This window comes from Triticum dicoccoides, chromosome 3B, assembly GCF_002162155.2.
Source record: "Triticum dicoccoides isolate Atlit2015 ecotype Zavitan chromosome 3B, WEW_v2.0, whole genome shotgun sequence".
Taxonomy (NCBI): Eukaryota; Viridiplantae; Streptophyta; class Magnoliopsida; order Poales; family Poaceae; genus Triticum; species Triticum dicoccoides.
The window spans coordinates 78,029,061-78,030,980 of NC_041385.1; positions in this window are offsets into that span (position 1 = coordinate 78,029,061).

The window sequence follows — 1,920 nt, forward strand, 5'->3', positions numbered from 1 at the left end:
ATAGTCAATTCATCAACTTAGTTTTGTGAAAAGAAAAGGAAATAAAACATATTTCATTGTACCTAGAAAAATCATGAGAAAACAAATACGTGTATGTATGGTTATTTGACAGTACACGTATGACATGTTGTGTATGTATGGTTATTTGGCAGTACACGTATGACATGTTATGTTTGCTCATATAACGTCAATCCACATAGTTGGTCCATTTATCATTTTTTGACCACCATTACATATGGACCCCAATAATGCACCGACATTTTCTTAGGAACATCAACCGAGCGAACTATCGATCTTCCAACAAGGCAAGAACTAATGAACATTTTCATTCGCTCAAAAAACAACTCTTAGTGAATGCTTCAAAATTGTCATGCGAAAAAACAACTCTTAGTGAATCCTTCAATTGTCATGCGAAAATAGACAAATTTATCATGATCTTGTATATGGATTTACCGTGTTTTAAAGTAAAAATTATCATGTTATATTAAAAAAATCAGAAAATTGCCCTGCATATTCCATCGATTTGCCATGATTATAGCCTGAAGAATTGACAGCTTAAAAAAGAACAAAGGAATTTTTTTTATCTTGGAGATCTCCCAGCGTAAGTTTCATTACCCTAACCATGTAGAAATAAACAAATGCTTTGGTTTGCTAACAAAAAACCATCCAAGGAACGTTCTAGAACTGCTATGCAAAAATAGATGAATTTGCCATGTTTTAAAGTAAAAATTGTAATCTTTGTATAAAAGATTGTTTTTTTTTTGACAGAAAGACTGTAAGGGAACCCCCTACAGTATAATTGGTGCAACAAACCCAAATTGCAATGGTGTACTTGACATGCATTTTCGGGGATTTGCCATGAGTAGCATGAAAAATGCCAGCCTAAAAAAGGAAAATGGTGAGAATTGCCATGCTCAGGATTTGTCATGTTGCTGGAGGAATGCCATGCCACAACAACGTAAAATGTCACGATTGTCATATCCAAAGAACATAATTTGTCATCCCGAAAAGTGTTCACTCAGGTTGCCGTGCAGAGCTAACCGTGTACTACCACGAACTCATAGTTCGCTCGAAGGGGTGTCCGGAAGCGAACACTTTGGGATTCATGCAGAGGATCCAATGGCCCAGACGACGTTCGCTGCGAGTCACGAAATTTCTCATATCAATACAATAGCATTTAGGATTGAGATTTAATAATTTATAGTTATGCTAAAACCAGGCTGGTCGCTGCAACTTTAACCAAGTAGCCCAACTGCAAGACGAACATCAGGCAGACGGATTTGCAGAGAAATCAAATACCGAAGAAAGCCAGTTTTTTGTGCTCTCACATATCGGACCTGGCTTGACATAGCGTTCACACAAAGTTTGCATACATTTGTACCGTAATGTACATGTATCTGGGTTGCAGGATGAAATTTTGTTTGGATCGGGACCGAACACCATCCTATGAACACCAAAGACCGAATAGAATAATGGACAACCTAGAAGATCGAATAATTTCAATTGTCAATCAATTATATAAAAGGCCTAATTCATAGAACACTTTAGCTACATTTCAGTCAGCTGAGATTTCACTTTTGGGTCAATCGATTTTGTGGCCGCTGGATTTTACTTTGAGATCTGTGCTGCTTTTTCCCCTGGTTTGTGTTGTTTGTTGTGTGGGCTTCTTTCTTTTTTGACTGACCTCTTATTTGGGTCAGTCGATTTCCTTCTGGGCTGAAGCCCATTAATGTGTGATCCAGCCCTCCTCTCTCTCCATTTTTTTTATATTTTTTTGTTTTTATGTGTTTTTGCTTTTGTTTTCTGTTTCTCTTTGTTAGTTGGTTTATTTTTATTTTGTGGATATTTTTGGTATGTTGGGTGAGTTAATGTACACACATAAATAGTTTGCAATATGTGCGAAAATTACACTACTATATG